The following is a 6,283-nucleotide window of genomic DNA, read 5'->3' on the forward strand; positions in this document are numbered from 1 at the left end:
GATGTCGAGGTGGTGCTGCACTTCATGTTTGTAGGCAATAACATAGAAAAGCTGACGCCACCGAGAGTAGTTACCAGACTCAAGCTGCAGCTTGGAGGAGAAATAGTGCGCGATGGAGGGAGGCAGGCCGGGCGTGGAGGAGGGGCCGGCATCGGAGGTGCCGGGCGCGAGGCGAGGGATGATGACGCCGCCCATGCCACCGAGCGCAAGGCGTCGAATAGGAGTGCTGCCCGTGGTGCGGAGGATCCCCGCGGCAGGCGTAGGGTTGGGGAGGACAGCGCGCGGGGCCGAGGACGACGAGGAAGGAGCCGCGGCCATCACAGGAACATCGGGCGCGGGTGGGGCGGAGGTCGGCGAGGCGGCGGCCGGTGCGGGAGGCACGACGCGAGCAGTGTTCGGGAGGAAGGGGTTGGACTTGGGTGAGTCGAGATCCGCCGAGCGGGTGCGGCGGAGGAGGTGGTTCATTGCGGAACCAGGGAGAGGATTGGAAGATGCTCTGATACCAAGCTAGTTTAGGTAACTCTCACTCTGATTGTATTCACTGTAGGGGCGTGCTTATATACATGCACGAGAGAGAGTACAAGAGGGAGGGAGAGAGATCACAACGGCACGAGGCCCACGATCAACTATACGTGCGGGACAAACGTGCGCATGCAGTTAGTGATCCTAGAGACCAGGACGTGGAGAGTTATCCTCCGGTACGTAATGGGGCTGGTGACGTGTTCCAACACCCCTAGTGGTTCATTGTTTGGAATCTTCTTAATGACTTGTGGTTCCCATGGTTTCTTACAGGATGGTAAGGTCCTCCATACAAACTTTCCTATCGAGCGTCACGCGTCCAAGGTTTACACGTGCTCCTTGTTCAAGTTGTTCTCCGCTGAGTTGTTCGAGTCCGGTAGTTACCTCGTTCAAGGGCCGCAATTAGATGGACGTGTTGTCGTGGAGCACGTGGACTCGAGTCACCGTGCTCACTGGTGTAAGGTTAGCTATGAGATCATGGTTGACCGTGAGAACGATACCTACAATTGCGAATGTGCCATGTTTGAGCACATTGTCGGAGTAAATAACCATGGGTAGCCTAGCCGGCTCCCCTTGGCCCTTCTGAAAAAATTACGAGCCGATTCGGCCCTCAAGAATCCAAGACGCAAGGCCGCCTTCCCCTTGCCGACCGTCTCCAGGCCGGCTATCGAAAGGCGGCCCGACTTCAGCCCTCATGAAGAGAAGCCGCAGGAGGGCCGGCTCCGAGAAGCCGGCCGCGAGAACGCCGACTCCAAGAAGCTGGCTCCCATAAAGCGGTCAAGATCGTACCCTCGAAGTCTGCATCCACATAACAGCGATGTGACGGGGCGTGGCTACAGTGAAGCCTGCCACCCCCGAATCCCGGAGCATGCCTGGCACAGTGCGCTATACGGGTGGCCATGACCCGTCCGGCGCAGCACTGTTGCCACGTTGACCCTGATGTCATCCACGACGGGCTACCAGTACGGCCCACGGGCGGTGGGCCCCTTCGGGCAGAGAGACACCCGAAGGCGGCCAGACCTCCCCCAGTCAGCCCAAGATAGAGCCGGCTCCCCACAGCCGGCTTGCCACCTCCCTCGAAGAAGACGCCCCATTAAGGAGACAAGACGCGGTGGGGCTACAGTGATCGCCCACCGGGCAGCGGCCCTGTAGCCACGCCCACTTCGGCGAAGCCCTCGCCACCAAGATTGAGCAATAGTAACCAGCCGCTGACAAGGCCCTGACAGTGGGGCCTGCCTGTCGACCAAGGAGCCGGCAGCCAGCGGGACCCACTAGCCGGCGGGCCCCAGCAGCCGGCGCAGAAGCCGGATAGCGTAGACACAGACGGCTAGGCCCCGCGCCCAGCCGGATTACCATTGTACCCCCAGGCGGTAGGCCTATATAAACCCCCCGGGGCATCCATGCAAAGAGAGATCAATCCCTGCTAGTCTCAGACACCACATAGGGAGGAGAAGAGAGCAAGCCGTGCCCTTCTTCCTCCTCTCGCCAACAGCTCAAGGAGCACCGTGTAGCTACTTGTTCATCTAGTGACCATGCGGAGACCCCGCAGAGCAGCAGTAGGGGTGTTATCTCCACGGAGAGCCTCGAAGCTGGGTAAGATTCGCCAGCGTGCATGTCTTCGCCTCATCCCGTTTCCAGGCACCGGCGACGTCTTACTGGCTCCCACAATGATAAGCCACTCGTTGGCATATGTCGCACCTACCACCCGACATTTGGCGCCCACCGTGGGGCTAGGTGCACCGTCGTCCGGAGACCTGTTCTGGACGGGAACCCTCTTCCTCCCCCGCGAGCGTAGCTAGCCCGGCACGCCCAATGGCGCTTGCCACGACATACTACAAGGCGTCACCAACATCTGTGCGGCGAGCAGCCTCGCCAATCTCCTTGACAAGACTCTCATCTCTGACGAGCTCGCCCCCGACGCGGGCACCGACCACCTCGGCCAGCTCCACATCTCCGGCGAGCCTGCCGTGGACTTGGAGTCGGTTGGCTCCACCGATCCAATGCCTGTCAACTTCGACACGGCCTCGCTCGACACGTTCCCCACCAACGTCGCGATCTACAACGACCCGCTTCCCCGGGCCGATGGCTGCGACGCTGTCACCACCGAGGTGATGGTCATCGGCCACGGCGGCGCTTCTGATGAGAGCGCCCACGACGCCCCGCACGCGGCGGTCCACGACTTGTCCATCCCCCTCCTGGCCGATGTCGATGCTGAAGCACTGGAAGCTCGCCGCCTCGCCCTCCTCGCGGAGGGCCGGAAGTTGGTTTCCATGAGACGCCTCGCTGAGGCCCACCGATGCGAGGCCGACCGCGCCGCCTTTGGCACGCCGCCCCCAGGCGGGCCTAGCCGGGCCGGCGTTGTCAGAGAGCGGCGCTATCGTCGCCGATATGCTAGGAGTCGACCGCCAAGTCTACGCTACTCCACTCGAGAACCTGCGCGCCGCCCAGGCGGCCGTAGACGAGCTAGATGGACTGGGGGCCGAAGAGCTCCCCCACATGACCCGACGCATCCAGTAGCTGATCGATGCAGCCGCGCAGCGGCACGAAGCCGACGCCCGCGCGAAAAGCCCTCCCCCGCGCCGATATCACGGCGCGACGTCCCGGACGCCGACTACGGGTAAAACCCGCACGCGGCGCATGAAGGAACCGGCTGCTAGCCGAAGCCGAACTCGAATCTCCATCGAGCAAGACGCAGAAGGCCACCCCGGGCCGTGGAGTGGCGGGGCAACCTGCCTCCGCCCCGGCCCCGTGGAGAGAGATATCCCACCCCGCCGCCTGTTGCGCATCCGACTCTCAGCGGCCGGCTAGGTCGCCGCGAAGGAGTCGGCGAGAACGACGCCCGCCATCGGATCGACCGCCTGGCGCGATCCCTGGCGCTAGAAGAAGAAGACGATGTCGGCCCGCCTTGCTTTGGCCCCCGCATCCGCGACGAGCCTTTCCCTAAAGGGTTCTCGCTCCCAAGAGACACGCCCAAGTACAACGGCTCCGTGAAGCCGGAAGATTGGTTGATCGACTACTCCATGGCGGTTAGCATAGCCAACGGCAATAGGCGCGTTGCCGTGAAGTACGTGTGTAGGATCGAAAGTATGTCTAGAGGGGGGTCATTAGACTACTTGACCAAAATAAAACTTAACCTTTTCCCAATTTTAGTTCTTGGCAGATTTTAGCTAATTTAGGACAAGTCAAGCAATCATCACATAATTCAAGCAAGCATGCAAAGAGTATATAGGCAGCGGAAAGTAAAGCATGCAACTTGCAAGAATGTAAAGGGAAGGGTTTGGAGAATTCAAACGCAATTGGAGACACAGATGTTTTTCCCGTGGTTCGGATAGGTGGTGCTATCCTACATCCATGTTGATGGAGACTTCAACCCACGAAGGGTAACGGTTGCGCGAGTCCACACAGGGCTCCACCCAAGGGTAACGGTTGCGTGAGTCCACACAGGGCTCCACCCACGAAGGGTCCACGAAGAAGCAACCACCCACAAAGGGTCCACGAAGAAGCAACCTTGTCTATCCCACCATGGCCATCGCCCAACACAGGACTTGCCTCACTAGCGGTAGATCTTCACGAAGTAGGCGATCTCCTTGCCCTTACAAACTCCTTGGTTGAACTCCACAATCTTGTCGGAGGCTCCCAAGTGACACCTAGCCAATCTAGGAGACACCACTCTCCAAGAAGTAACAAATGGTGTGTAGGTAATGAACTCCTTGCTCTTGTGCTTCAAATGATAGTCTCCCCAACACTCAACTCTCTCTCATAGGATTTGGATTTGGTTGAAAGAGGATTTGAGTGGAAAGCAACTTGGGAAGGCTAGAGATCAAGATTCATATGATAGGAATGGAATGTCTTGGTCTCAACACATGAGTAGGTAGTTCTCTCTCAGAACATATGAGTTGGAACGGTGTGTGTGTTCTGATGGCTCTCTTTCGAATGAGAAGGAGGTGGAGGGGTATATATAGCCTCCACACAAAATCCAACCGTTACACACAGTTTTCCAATCTCGGTGGGACCGAATCACAAACTCGGTCGGACCGAAAAGTTAAACCTAGTGACCGTTAGAGATTTTCGGTGGGACTGACATGCAACTCGGTAGGACCGATATGGTTAGGGTTTGGGCATTAACGTATCTCGGAGGACCGATTACACAAACTCGGTGAGGACCGAATTTGGTAATTTAGCTAACCAGAGAGTTCAGGCAAAACTTCGGGTGGGGACGATTTGCTCTTTCGGTGAGACGAGTGGAACTCGGTGAGACCGAAAAGTTACAAAGGGGAAACACTGAGTTTACATTGCAATCTCGGTGGGACCGATTCGCTCTTTCGGTGGGACCGAAAAGTTACGAAAGGGAAACAGAGAGTTTGCAACCCCATCTCGGTGAGACCGAGATCCCTATCGGTAGGACCGAATTGCTAGGGTTTGGCAGTGGCTAATGACAAGTGAAACTCGGTGGCGCCGGATAGGAAGAATCGGTAGGACCGAGTTTGTCTTAGGGTTTAGGTCATATGTGGATATGGGAAACTAGTTGAGGGTTTTGGAGCATATCACTAAGCACATGAAGCAAGAGGCTCATTAAGCAACACCTCATCCCTCCTTGATAGTATTGGCTTTTCCTAAAGACTCAATGTGATCTTGGATCACTAAAATATAAAATTAAGAGTCTTGAGCATTTGAGCTTGAGCCAATCCTTTGTCCTTAGCATTTTGAGGGTTCCACTTTCACATCCATGCCATGCCAATCATTGAGCTTTCCTGAAATAATCATCTTGGAATAGCATTAGCTCAATGAGCTATATGTTGTTATGAATTACCAAAACCACCTAGGGATAGTTGCACTTTCAATCTCCCCCTTTTTGGTAATTGATGACAACATATAGATCAAAGCTTCGACAAATGATAATAAGCAAGAAATATATCGTCGCTTTGAGAAGTATGTGATAAGTAAGAGCTCCCCCTAAATTTCTGCATATTTAAAATTTGCTTTGGACTGCAAATGCACAAAGAGTTAGAGTCATGGGTTACTCTTCCATGTCACATACATCTTGGTGGAGCGCTCAAAATGATAAGAATGAAATACATGCACTCATCACCAAGAAAAGTGAATGATCACACAAGATAGATAGGATAATAGTATTAAGCAAGCATTAAGTGTAGCTTATGATCAAACACATGATCATCAATGTCTCACAAATAATGACGTAGTATCTCAGGCACTCAAAAGCAAACAAGTTCGAAAAACCACCAAATAAAGCAAGAGAGAAAAGCAACACTCTCTCTCTCTCTCGAAGCCTATGATCTATACATCTTCTCCCCCTTCGGCAACAAGTTACCAAAAAGTTCCTAGAAAATGCATAGCACTAGATCGACGCTCAGGCTTGATCTTCAGGTGGTGGTGGAGTCCGGATCACTCCAAGGACGAAGGCTTCGGTAGATGCTGAAGTAGTCGCTGGAGTTGGAGCTGAAGTAGATGCTGGAGCTGGTGGAACTGAGGCTGTGGCTGGTGCTGAGGTGGTGGCTCTTGTGTCAGCAACTGGCACGGCAGATGACCTCGGGCCTCGTGGCACTCTGGCAAAGGCATGAGTGGTAGTCCTGCCTCTCCTCTCCTGCATGTCCTCCTGGAGCTGCTCCACTGCAGACTGAACTTCCGTTACCTTGACATCCAAGTCATAGAACTTCTGTTCCATGATTCTCTCTAGGCTCTGCTGATTCTGAGTGAGGGTGGCCAGACTTTGCTCAATCCTCAGCGTGGATGCAATCAAGTAACC

Source organism: Triticum urartu, chromosome 2 (assembly GCF_003073215.2).
Source record: "Triticum urartu cultivar G1812 chromosome 2, Tu2.1, whole genome shotgun sequence".
Classification (NCBI taxonomy): Eukaryota; Viridiplantae; Streptophyta; class Magnoliopsida; order Poales; family Poaceae; genus Triticum; species Triticum urartu.